Genomic DNA, 13,403 nt, shown 5'->3' with positions numbered 1-13,403 from the left:
TTGGAGCTATCTTTGGAAAATATAATACATGACATAAATAAGGAATCCATAGTAGTAGAGACGATTTGAACAATGCAATTAAAATGATATAATTAACTTATGGAGATCGCTATTTATATGACTGTAAATATAAAATATCCACCTTCTGAAGTATTCATGATATCTTTACCAAGTGATAATATGCTGAGCCATAAAACAAATCTCAACAAACTTCAAAGGATAATAATAATAATAATTTTTTAAAGATTTTATTTATTTGTTCATGAGAGACACAGAGAGAGAGGCAGAGACACAGGTAGAGGGAGAAGCAGGCAACCCTCAGGGAGCCCAGTGCGGGACTCGATCCCAGGACCCTGGAGTCAAGCCCTGAGCTGAAGGCAGATGCTCAACCACTGAACTACCTAGGCATCCTTGGAAAACACTTTTAAAGATTTTATATACGTATGTATGTATGTATTTATTTATGAGATAAAGAGGGCATGAGAGAGAGCATGGAGTCAGGGAGAGGGTGAGGGAAGGACAAGGCAGGAGGGAGAGGAAGAGGGAAAGAATTCCAAGCAGACTCCTTGCCGAGCACAGAGCCTGATATGCGGGGCTGGATCTCATGACCCTGAGATCATGACCTGAGACCAAACCAAGAGTCGGATGCTTAACTGACTGAGCACCCAGGCACCCAGGAAGACACTTTTAATGTCTCAAAAGAAACCGTCAGTATAGAATTCTACATCTGGTCAAAATATCCAACAAAAAAGAAAGTGAAGTAAAACTTTTTCAGACAATTAAAACCTGACCAAACTTGTCACCAGTGCACCTGCACGAAACTACTAAAAAAAGAAAGCACTTCAGACTAAAGAGAAAATGATACCAGATGGAAATTGGGATCTACGGAAAGGAATAAAAAGCCCCAGAAATGGTAAATATGTGAGTATGAATCAAATATTTTCCTCTACATTTAAATTTTCATTACAAGGTAACTGCCTAGAGCAGTGATTCCCAACTTTTGCATCACCACCCTCCTATGTTACCTTTTCAGGCATTTTGATCTGATCACCCCCATGACACTAATAATAACATGTTGTGGAGTTAACAATACGTGCAGGGGGCACATGGGTGGCTCAGGGGCTGAGCATCTGCCTTCGGCCCAGGTTGTGATCCCAGAGTCCTGGGATCGAGTTCTGCATTGGGCTCCCCACAGGGAGCCTGCTTCTCCCTCTGCCTGTGCCTCTGCTTCATTCTCTGTGTCTCTCATGAATAAATAAATAACATCTTTAAAAAAAATACATGCAGAAGTAAAATAAAGAACACTAAGAGCACCGGATGGGAAGAGGAAATGAAAGCTTATTTCTATAAGATTCTTACATTGTAGGTGAAGTGACATAGTATCAGTTGAAGATGGACTGTGACAAGTTCAAGATAAAAGTAGCAACCTTCGGGGGTGCCTGACTGGCTCAGTTGGTAGAGTGTGTGACTCTTGATTTTCGGATTGTTTGAGCCACACATTGGGTATAGGAATTACTTACAAATAAATAAATAAACTTAAAAAAAAAGAAAAGAAAAAAATGACCTTCAATGTATACAGGGCAGCCTGGGTGGCTCAGCGGTTTAGTGCCGCCCTCAGCCCAGGGCCTGATCCTGGAGACCTGGGATCGAGTCCCACGTCAGGCTCCCTGTATGGAGCCTGCTTCTCCCTCTGCCTGTGTCTGCCTCTCTCTCTCTCTCTCTCTCTCTCTCTCTGTGTCTGTCATGAATAAATAAATAAAATCTTAAAAAAATATATTGCTTAAAGAAAAAAGAATGTATACATTATCCAGAAATACATAGAAAGGATAATGATAATACATCATTGCTAGATTTTATCACACACAAATATTTTATCACAGTACATTCATGAGGCATAGAAGTAAAAATAGCCCTGAATTATATCTGGTGGTACTTTAAAATTTTTCATCTGCATGGACACACGATATAAGTCCACATGTGGGTGTTGTTTTTTTTGTGTTTTTTTTTTGACTCTTCATTGGAATTACATATAAGCAACAGATAAGAAATATCTTACACTATTATAAGGACTCCTCCTATATAATCATGAAATAATATTCTAATAGTATTTCCCAAACTGCTCTACTTTATTTTTTTTAATATCTTTTTTCTTTATTTACTTATGATAGTCACACAGAGAAAGAGAGAGAGGCAGAGACACAGGCAGAGGGAGAAGCAGGCTCCATGCACTGGGAGCCCGACGTGGGATTCGATCCCGTGTCTCCAGGATCCCGCACTGGGCCAAAGGCAGGTGCCAAACCGCTGCGCCACCCAGGGATCCACTGCTCTACTTTATAGGCCAGTAAAATACACTGACCAAACATCGTATTGATTGGGATTTGGTTATTAATTTTTACCTTACCAGATATGATTTTTGTTTTTAGTAGGCTCCACACCCAGCACAGAGCCCAGCATGAGGCCTGAACTCATAACCCTGACATCAAGACCTGAGCTGAGATCAGGAGTCAGATGCTTAACCAATTGAGTCACCCAGGCACCCTAGGTGTGACATTTTAAAAATAATAAGAATCACGAACTTCTCCAGAATCTCATTTTTAGAAAGTTATCTTTAAGATTTAAACCCAGGGATCCCTGGGTGGCTCAGCGGTTTAGTGCCTGCCTTGGCCCAGGGCACCATCCTGGAGTGCCAGGATCGAATCCCACATCAGGCTCCCTGCATGGAGCCTGCTTCTCCCTCTGCCTGTGTCTCTGGCTCTCTCTCTCTCCCTCTCTCTCTTTCTGTGTCTCTCACGAATAAATAAAATCTTTTTAAAAAATTAAAAATAAAATAAAATTTAAACCCAGTATAGTTAGCATACGGTGTTATATATTTTTTTCAGATGTACAATATAGTGATTCAACAATTCTATCCGTTAGTCATTGCTTATCACGACAAGTGCACTCCTTAATCCCTGTCACCTAGCTCATCCCTACTCCTACCCCTCTCCCACTCTGGTGACCATCAGTTTGTTCTCTATAATTGAGAGTCTGTTTCTTGGTTTCTCTCTCTCTCTCTCTGTTTTTTTCCTTTGCTCATATTTTTTTGTTGTTGGTGTTCTTAAATTCCACTTATTAGTGAAATCATATGGTATTTGTTTATCTCTGTTTAGTGTTGTACTCACTAGCTACATCTATGTCATTGCAAATGGCAAGATTTCATACTTTTTTTTATAGCTGAATAAAATTCCATTTTAGGGCAGCCCGGGTAGCTCAGCAGTTGAGCCCCGCCTTCAGCTCAAGGCGTTGATACTGGGGTCCCAGGATCAAGTCCCACATCGGGCTCCCTGCATGGAGCCTGCTTCTCCCTCTGCCTGTGTCTCTGCCTCTCTCTCTCTCTCTGTCTCTGTCTTTGTCTCTCATGAATAAATAAATAAAATCTTTAAAAAAATTCTATTTTATATCTATATGCCAGATTTTCCCTCTCCATTCATCTATTGATGGACATTCGAGCTCTTCCATAATTTGGCCGTTGTAAATGATACTGCACTAAACATAGCGGTACATGAATCCCTTTGAATTAGTATTTTTGTCTTTTTTGGGGTAAATACCCAATAGTGCAATTGCTGGATTGTAGGGTAGTTCTATTTTCAATTTTTTTGAGGAAACTCCATACTGTTTTCCATAATAGCTGCAGCAGTTTGCATTTTTCCCAAAACGGTACGACGGCTCCTTTTTCTCCACATCCTCACCAGCCCTTGTTGTTTCTTGTGTTTTTGATTTTAGTGATTCTAAAGGTATGAGGTGGTATCTCATGGTAGTTTTGATTTGCCTTTCCCCGATGTTGAGTGTCTTTTCATTTGTTTGTTGTCCATCTGGATGTCTTCTTTTTTTTTTTTTTTTAATTTTTTTTTAATTTTTTTTTAAATTTATTTATGATAGTCACAGAGAGAGAGAGAGAGAGAGGCAGAGACATAGGCAGAGGGAGAAGCAGGCTCCATGCACCGGGAGCCCGACGTGGGATTCGATCCCGGGTCTCCAGGATCGCGCCCTGGGCCAAAGGCAGGCGCCAAACCGCTGCGCCACCCAGGGATCCCCATCTGGATGTCTTCTTTGGAGAAATGTCTCTTCATGTCTTCTGCCCACTTTTAAACTGGATTCTTTGGGGGGGTTTTTTGGTGTTGAGTTGTGTAAGTTCTTTGTATATTTTGGCTACTAACCCTTTACCAGTCATGCCATTTGCAAATATGTTCTCCCATTCAGCAGGTTGTCTTTTAGTTTTGTTGATTGTTTCCTTCTCTGTGCAGAAGCTCTTTATTTTGATGAAATCTCAATAGTTTATTTTTGCTTTTATTTCCCTAGTCTCACGAGACACATTTAGAAAAATGTTGCTATGGACAAAGACAGAGACATAACTGCCTGTGTTCTCCTCTAGGATTTGTATGGTTTCAGGTCTTACCTCTAGGCCTTTTTTTTTTTTTTTAAACCTTTAGGTCTTTAACCCATTTTGAGTTTATTTTTGTGTGTGGTGAAAAAAGGCATTTTTAACTTTAAAAAAATGTGTGTACAATAAAAGGGTATCCTTTTAATTGTCCTTTATGACAATTTCACTTCGGTGCACTGATTTTTCTCATTTTTTTGCTAATGGAGGAAAACTTTGGCAGAGACTAATAGTGGTTCACACCACTGTATTTGTTTCCTCTGCTTTTGACACTTCTCTTCCTACCAATAAGCTGGTTTATTAGCCAGAGGTGGAGCAAGTGCCCATTGAAATAGTCTGCTCCCTCCCCACCAAACACCCACCATCTTTGTAGATTGTCCGCTTGGTCTCCTCCTGCCTCTGACCTTCACCTTTTCCTAGAGACCCACCTCACATTTGTTTTTCTATCTTTCACAATCTTTTCAAAAAGAGATGCATTTCAGAGAGTCTCTGCCCTAGTAAGCTATGATACTGTGTGTTCACCTGTCTGTCTCTCCAATCTTACAGCAGCAGTTTGGCCTGTTATCCTCATTTCTTACGGATCCAAGAAGAGCTGTTGATTTTTTTTTTTAGTCTGTTCAGCTTTTTTACTTATTAAGATGGAGTGGTGACTTCCAAACTTCTTACAAGCGGAACTGGACACTGTTAGGTCCCATTCTTACATTTCTAATATTGGTAATGTGTATCTTTTCTCTTTTTTTCTTGGTTGGCTTGGCAAGAGGTTGATCAATTTTATTAATCTTTTCAAAGAATCAGCTTTTGGTACTGTTGATTCTATTGTTTACTTTTTTCAATTATATTGTATTCCGGTCTATTTTTAATGTTTCTCTTCTGTTTCCTTTAAGGTGGAAGCTTAGATTATTGATTTTAGATTTTTCTCTTTTTTAAAAAAGATTTTATTATTGATTCGAGAGAAAGAGTGTATGTGAGTGGGGGGTGGGAGAGGACAGAGGGAGAAGGAGAAACAGACAGACTCCCCACTGAGCAGGGAGACTGATTTAGAGCTTGATCCCAGGACCCCATGATCATGACCTGAGCCAAAGGCAGATGCTTAACTGACTGAGCCACCCAGGTGCACATAGATTTTTCTTTATTTCTAGTATATATAATCCATACTATAAATTTCCTTGCAGTCCTCAAATTTTGGTAAGTTGCATTTTCATTTTTATTTAGTTTAAAATAGCTTAAATTTTCTCTTGGGACTTCCTCTTTAACTAATGTGTTATTTAGAAATGTGTTGTTTAATGCCCAAATATTTAAGTTACCTTTCTTTCTTTTTTTTTTTTAAAGATTTTATTTATTTATTCATGAGAGACACAGACTGAGAGAGAGAGGCAGAGACACAGGCAGAGGGAGAAGCAGGCTCCATGCAGGGAGCCTGATGTGGGGCTCGATCCTGGGACCCCAGGATCACGTCCTGGGTCAAAGGCAGGCACTAAACCGCTGAGCCACCCAGGGATCCCAAGTTACCTTTCTTTTATTGATTTCTGCTTTAACTTCATTGTGGCCTAAGAGAACGCTTTGTATGATTGCTATTCTTTTAAATGGGCTGAGATCTGTTTTATGGCCCAGAACATAGTCTGTCTTAGTGAAAGTTCCATGTGAGCTTGAGAAGAATGTGTATTCTGCTATTGTTAGACGGAGCAGTTTATAGTGGGCTTAAAAATAAACCCAAACACGTATAGTCAGTTGTAATAAGAGTGCAAAGATAATTTAATGAGGAAAGAATAGTGTTTTGAACAAATGGTGCAGGGACTCTAGACAGCTACATATAAAAAATGACTTTAGAGCCCTGACTTGAACCATACATAAAAATTAACCCAAAATGGATCAAAGACCTGAATGCACAAGCTAAATTATAAAACATCTAGAAGAAAACTTAGGAGTAACTATTCAAGATCTTGGGTTTGGTAATGAATTCTTAGATATGATACCAAAAGCACAAGCAACAAAAGAAAAAACAGAGAAATTGGACTTCATCAAAATAAAAAGCTTTGGTGCTTCTAAGAACATCATTAAGAAATTCAAAAGACAATCCAGAATGGGAAACATCCTTGCAAATCATACATCCAAAAGGGACATATACATAGAATATGTGAAGAACTCTTACAACTTAATAATAAGATAAATAATCCAATTTTTAGAATGGGAAAAGGACAGGGATCCCTGGGTGGCTCAGCGGTTTAGCACCTGCCTTCGGCCTAGGGCTTGATCTCGGAGTCCCCGGATCGAGTCCCACATCGGGCTCCCTGCATGGAGCCTGCTTCTCCCTCTGCCTTTATCTCTGCCTCTCTCTCTTTGTGTCTTTCATGAATAAATAAATAAAATCTTTTTAAAAAATGGGGAAAGGACTTAAATAGACATTTCTCTAAAGAAGATGTACAAATGGGGATCCCTGGGTGGCGCAGCGGTTTGGCGCCTGCCTTTGGCCCAGGGCGCGATCCTGGAGACCCGGGATCGAATCCCACGTCGGGCTCCCGGTGCATGGAGCCTGCTTCTCCCTCTGCCTGTGTCTCTGCCTCTCTCTCTCTCTCTGTGACTATCATAAATAAATAAGAATTAAAAAAAATCAAAAAAAAGAAGATGTACAAATGACCAGTAAGCACACAAAAAGAGGCATGACATCACTAGTCATTAGGGAAATGCATTTCAAAACCACAATGAGATACCACTACACATCATTAAGATGGTTATAATAAAAAAGGCAGGTAATAACAAGTGTTAGCAAGGATGTGAAGAAACTGGAACCCTCATAATTTACTCACAGGGAATGTAAAATGCTGCGGTTGGTTTGGAAAACAGTCTGGTAATTCTTCAAAAAGTTCAACATAGAATTACCATATGACCTAGTAATTTCCTTCCTAGGTTTACACCCACCAGAAATGAAAACAATATGTCCACACAGAAATTTGTACACGAATGTTCACAAAAGCATTATTCATAATAGCTGAAAGGTGAAAACAATCTAAATGTCCATCAATTGTTGGGTGAAAATAGAAAAGTGGTATATCCATACAGTGGAATTATTACTCAGCTATAAAAAGGAATAAAGTACTGATACAAGCTACAGCATGGATGAATCTTGAAAACATGATAAGTAAAAAAGAGAAAAATATCGTATGATTCCATTTATATGAAATGGTCAGAATAGGCAAACACATAGAGACAGAAAACAGATTTGTGGTTGCCAGGAGCTGGAAGGAGAAGAGATTGGGGACTGACTGCTAATGGGTACAGAGTTTCTCTTTGGGGATGATGAAAATGTTCTGGAATTAGATCATTGCAATGGTTGCACAACTTTGTGGACATACACTGAACTTTATTTTATTTTGTTCTGTGTTTTTACTTTAAAAGGATGAATTTTATGGTATGTGTTAAAAATAAAATTTTTAGCTAGAAAATATACTGCTGGTAATTCTGTGTGCCTTATGGTGATCCTCACATGTATGGGACAGGAGTATGGAAAAGCAGGTGGTTTCTCTGAACTGTTTCTATGAGTCAGATTGTGCTTCAACAATCACATTCTGACAAGTGTCTCTTAAAATGTTTTAGGAAGTTGGGAGGAAGGGATGAAAAAGAGCACAAGGAGGGACACCTAATTGGCTTAGTGGTTGAGTGTCTGCCTTTGGCTCAGGTTGTGATCCTGGGGTCCTGGGATCGAGTCCTGCATCGGGCTCCTTGTGAGGAGCCTGCTTCTCTCTCTGCCTATGTCTCTGCCTCTCTGTGTGTGTCTCTCGTGAATGAATAAATAAAATCTTAAAAAAAAAAAAGAGCACAAGGACATTTTTGGGAGTGTTGCATATGTTCATTATATTGATCATGTAATGGTTTCAATAGATATGTTCTCATACTAAAACAAATGCAATTTTATACTTTAAATATTTACAGTTTCATGTCTACCATTATATTTTTAATGTTGTGAGGGGGAAAAATAATGCAGTGAGGGAAAAGAAAGTTTAGAGGAGACCCTAAACAACCAAGTTCAACAAAATTACTCAGCTCGTTGATCTTACAGTCTTTGAAACTGGTCACTCCAACTGGTATGATGATGTCTTAGTTCCAGCTGCTGTAACAAATTACCATCGGCTGAGTGCTTAAACAACAAAAAATTTACTTCTCTCTGTTCTGGAAGCCAAAAGTACAAGATCAAGGCACTGGCATATCCAGTGTCTGGTGTGGACCATCTTCTTGCCAGGCCCTCACAATGTAGAGAGGGAAAGCCCTCATATGTCTTTTCTTTTGAGGGCACTAATCCCATTCATAAGGCCTTCACCCTTATTACCTAATTACCTGTCAAAGGCTCCAAATACCATTACATAGGGGACTAGGCTTCAACATATGAATTCTGAGGATATATTCAGTCCACAGCAATGGACACGGAGTAAGAGTGCTGCTTGCACATATGGAGGCTACATGAGGGTTTGAAAGCATATAATGCCACTTCTGAGGCCAGTCTGGCTATTGCCACCTCTAAATGTCCAACTGCCAGCAATAGAGGCCAATTCTTTCTTGAGAGCAGCCAATCTTTTAGGGCAAGCTGTCTACCTGGGCCCTGTCCACCTGAATGACTCATCCTTACAGCACAGATTTTATCCTGGACATGATAGGTTCACATTTTCTGCTGACAGGCCCCAGCCTGCACCACTATCTGGGGATACAGTGGCTCCAACCAGGAACCCACTTACAGCAAAGGAGGTAGGTACAGTGTGGATTCATGAACATGGAGTCCAATGACATAATCATGAACCACACCATCCACAAGCAGTGGTCTGATAGAAATTGCGATGGTTTGTTGAAGGCACGACTGATGACCAGCTCAGAGGCAACCTCCTGTGAGACTGTTGAAAATGTAGCAACTCTCCTACACGGTATCTAGAAGGAGTGTCAGTCACTTTACAGAGCAACTTGTAGGAAGAAATAGTAAAGCATACAATCCAGTCATTCTGCTGATTTGTGTACATCCCAGGAAAATTTTAGATTAGGTACAGAATGAGACATGTACAAAAATATTTTTGCAACATTATTTTTAATAATAATATATCGTAAACAACTTAAAAGACCTATTACAGGAGAATGGATAATAAAGCAGGGAATATACAGACAGTGGATATACCATATACCATAGCAGTTAAGTTGAATGAACCAGAGCATTATACCAGTACAAATAAATCTTAAAAACATAGTATTAGAGAAGAAGATAAGTTGTAGGATATGATAATAACATTTGCTTTAAACTTATGAACATGAAAAACTTAATGTTATATATCGTAATATATTTTTATATGCAGTATTGTTGTATATGGTTCCATACACTCATGGTAACTATATAAAAACATGTATGGGGACGATAATCACCAAATCCAGAATAGTCCTTGTCTCTGGGGTGGAGGCAGATAGATTAAACCAGGGAGGGGTACATAGGAGCCTTAAATTCTAGCTACAATATTTTAATTTAAAAAATAATCTAGGGATGCCTGGGTGGCTGAGTGGTTGGCTCAGGGCATGATCCCGGGGTCCTGGGATGGAGTCCCACATCATGCTCCCTGTGGGGAGCCTGCTTCTCCCTCTGTCTATGTCTCTGCTTCTCTCTGTGTCTCTCAGGAAGAAATAAAGAAAATTAAAAAAAAAAATAAAAGGATAATAATCTAAAGCAGATGTGGCCGAATGTTAGAATTTTTCAAAGCATGCAGTGACTACATGGGTGTTTGTTATCACTACAATTTCTATGTTATTATTTGTTAATAAAGCAATGTTTTCCAAACTGTACATCCCTTTGCATAAGTGGTTTGTGAAGTCAGCCGTGTGGCTTATAACAAAATCTTTAAAAAGAGAGAGAGAGTGAGTAATAGAAAAGTATCAGAATATTTAGGTAAAGAGTTAAATATTGTCTTGTATAATTTTCACTTCAGTGTTTACTGTATATTTATAAAATATATTTCCTTGTGAGAGTCCTAGACCAAAATATTCAAAAGCCACTTATTTAGTATCTGAAGTTATTGTCTAAACATACTAAATAGGTGACAAAATTTTTCTTATGTCTGACCTTAAGCAATTTTACTGTGTTAAACACTTAACTTATGTAGAACTTATTAAACTTTGTTTCATAGCCAGTCACATCTACAGATATACCACCCATTGAAGAAATTTGAGTTTGAAAAGCCTTCCTATTTTTCTTCAAAATATTTAAATTTATTTATTAAATATTAAGATAAAGTTTACATATTTAATATAGTCAAATATTTTACATATTTAAATTACTTTGAAACATTATTTTAAGATCTGAAATTTGCAATTTAACTAAGGTTTAGTTTGGGTTGGGGATGAGAAGTTAATGGGGGGACTGATCTAGGTTTTACTTCTTACTTATATTGCATTGTCTGTAAGAAAATATTGCTCCATGGAAAAATGATGCCAAAAATTGATTGGTTTATTGACTCAGCTATATTCTTTGCTTTATTTATTTTTTTTTGCGGTGTAAGTATTTCATATTAACAAAAAGATTTTTAAATCCCATCCTTGTAATTCTAAAGCTTTCATTTCGTTGAATTCATGAACACCTGAAGATGAAATGAAAGGGGTCATTAGGTTCTCGAATAGAGAAGTTGTTTTGTTTTTAATCTTGATGCATTCTGATGAAAAAGATGTCCTTGCAATGACCTCTTGTTTCCATGAGGTAGAGAGTGGGTCTTTAGCCTTTGGAACCAACGGAGCCACAATTTAGACAGGAGCGTGCATTGTTTTGAGCACACATGTGTTATAAGAGCAAAAGCCTACCATGAAAAGACCCATTGGGAGTGGAGTGTTTCAAAAGTCCAATCAAAGCAAGCACCACCCTTGATCTGAGAAGTTGTGCTGTGGATGGAAAAAAGAAAGCGGGGCTGATGGAGCAAAGGGACACCACCATCGATAAAGGAGGGAACACTCACATGCTGAAAGGGAAATTGGGGACTTCTGGTTTCAGACATGGGCCCCCAAATGTGTCCACAGCGTGAGAGCAACCATAAAATCAGGAGAGCAATGGGTCATGCAAGGAGCAGATGGTACCCTTGGGTCCTCTGCCAGAGAAAATACTTTGGCCTCCTTGAAAACAGGTTGGTTTGAGGGTGAAATGGACAACCATGCTTAAAAGGAAAACTAAATATTTCTCCTCACATCCACACCCCCCCAAAAGACACTCTTAACCGTAATGAATATATAAAGAATCATCAGCCGCTCTTGAATACTCAACAAGCAGCCTCCCTCTTCCTCCCTCCTACTCGCTCCTCTAAATAAGAAGGTATGCACAGATACAGTAGGCTTTTTGGAGACGTTGGAGAATTCTCAAGATGCTTTATTTTCTCACACACATGCTTTCAACCTATTTGGAAAATGTTCTACTTTGAGCAAAGTTTCATACTCTTAAATTCACCAAATAATTTTTAATAAAATAAAAACTACTAAGTATATTGTGCTCGCCTTGGCAGCACAGAGACTAAAATTGGAAAGCTACAGAGAAGATGAGCATGGCCTTGGTGCAAGGAAAACATGCAAAACTACTGAGTATATAGTTAAATGTGGTTTGTTTAAACTTAAATCTATAGATCTTAGACTATTTTATTTTGGATGGCATCATCAGAGATGAGTCGAATACAAACTCCAAGATGCTGTTTTCATTCAAGGGAAGGGGGTCATACACACCTGGCATGTCTTTATTCTCATACCAGCTACGTGCTTGCCCGAGACCCACTCCTGCTATGGGTGACTGACTCTGGAGTCTTACTTATAGATCGCTAATTTAAGAAGCTTCTTCTTACTTTTAAATGTTGATAGTTTCATGTTATTTCAGAGGTATTCCCCTGAAAAAAATTTCCATCCTTATTTTTAGAGTTTCTTATTATGGAAAAATTTAATTATATGCAAAAGTAGACAGACTCGTATGATGAACTCGAGTCATCCAGATTCAACAATTATCAGCTCAAGGTCAATCTTGTTTTATCTATGCCCTCACTTACTCCCTGCTCTCCCGTATTATTTAGAAGAAAGTCCTGACATCATATAATTTCAAGCATAAGTATTTCAATATGTAACTCTAAAAGACAAATATTCAGATTCTATTTTATGTAATTTTGTAATTTCTATACCGAATGTGAGGCTCTAACTCACAACCCCAAGATCAAGAGTTGCATGCTCTTCTGACTGAGCCAGCCAAGTGCCCTGACAAGGATTTTTTATTTTATTTTATTTTACTTTTTTAAGATTTTATTTTTAGGAGTGCCTGGGTGGCTTAGACAGTTAAGCGCCTGCCTTCAGCTCAGGTCATGATCCCAGGGTCCTGGGATCAAGCCCCATGTTGGGCTCCCTACTCAATGGGAAGTCTCCTTCTCCCTCTCCCTCTGCTCCTCCCCCTACTGTGCTCTCTCTCTTTTTCAAATAAATAAATAAATTCTTTTAAAAAAAAGATTTTATTTTAAAGTGATCTCTACGCCTAGCATGGGGCTCAAGCCTACAATCCTGAGACTAAGAGTTGCATGCTCTGCTGACCAAGCCAGCCAGGCACCCCAAGGTTTGCTTGTTTTTTTTTTTTAAATAAAACAAATCCATAGTTCAATTTTGCACCTAAAAATGAATAATAATTTTATAATTTCAAATACAGTCAGCCGATTATATTGCAGTCAGTGATTCAAACCAAATCAGTTTTTGAGGAAAGCTCTCATTTTGTACCATAAGGAAGACAATGTGGTCTGCCTTCCTGTCTACAGAAAGAAGGGATTTGAGTTGAAGCAGGGATGGAGATAGGAAAGGGAAATGTGATCGTACCTGCGTCACCTGGATTAGTGAGGGCTCTGACTTCAGGTCAGAACTGGAATTAACAACCACAAAAGGACGCTTTATTTCAATGATATTGGAGAATCTGATGGACCAAAGTGCAGAAAGTCAGCGGGAGCTCAGAAGGGATCTGAACTGGGGA

The 13,403-nt window shown here is 38.9% G+C and overlaps 1 non-coding gene across 1 annotated transcript; it reads left to right on the top strand.

The window, feature by feature from the left end:
- Positions 1–11,903: 11,903 nt before the first annotated feature.
- LOC119867135 lies at positions 11,904–12,011 on the top strand. Its single transcript, XR_005382501.1, has one exon. It is a non-coding gene; the product is annotated as a U6 spliceosomal RNA (small nuclear RNA).
- Positions 12,012–13,403: the final 1,392 nt, after the last annotated feature.

The sequence above is a fragment of the Canis lupus genome, chromosome 31 (assembly GCF_011100685.1).
Source record: "Canis lupus familiaris isolate Mischka breed German Shepherd chromosome 31, alternate assembly UU_Cfam_GSD_1.0, whole genome shotgun sequence".
Classification (NCBI taxonomy): domain Eukaryota; kingdom Metazoa; phylum Chordata; class Mammalia; order Carnivora; family Canidae; genus Canis; species Canis lupus.
Note: the sequence above shows the minus strand (reverse complement) of the source record. Positions and strands in the feature narration are given on the sequence as shown.